A 268-nucleotide genomic window follows, 5' to 3' on the forward strand; every position below is an offset into this window, starting at 1 on the left:
TGTTCAAAGGCATCAATTCTCCTTCTATCCTCCTTGGTCACTGTCCAACTCTCTGATGCATAACAAGTGATTGCGAAGACCATGGCCTGTATCAAAAGCACCTTAGTCTCCAGAGAGACACCATTGCTCTTCAGTACTTTGGAAAGGTCCCTAACAGCAGACTTTCCAGGGTTTAGAACAATAAAATTAAAACCAAATTTCAATGGAAGGACTATTCTGAATTCTCTGAACAACTGAGAAAAATGACATCTCCAATTCAAAACAAATT

Source organism: Elephantulus edwardii, unplaced genomic scaffold, assembly GCF_000299155.1.
Source record: "Elephantulus edwardii isolate Elephantulus edwardi_28Jun2011 unplaced genomic scaffold, EleEdw1.0 scaffold00026, whole genome shotgun sequence".
In the NCBI taxonomy this organism is placed as follows: Eukaryota; Metazoa; Chordata; class Mammalia; order Macroscelidea; family Macroscelididae; genus Elephantulus; species Elephantulus edwardii.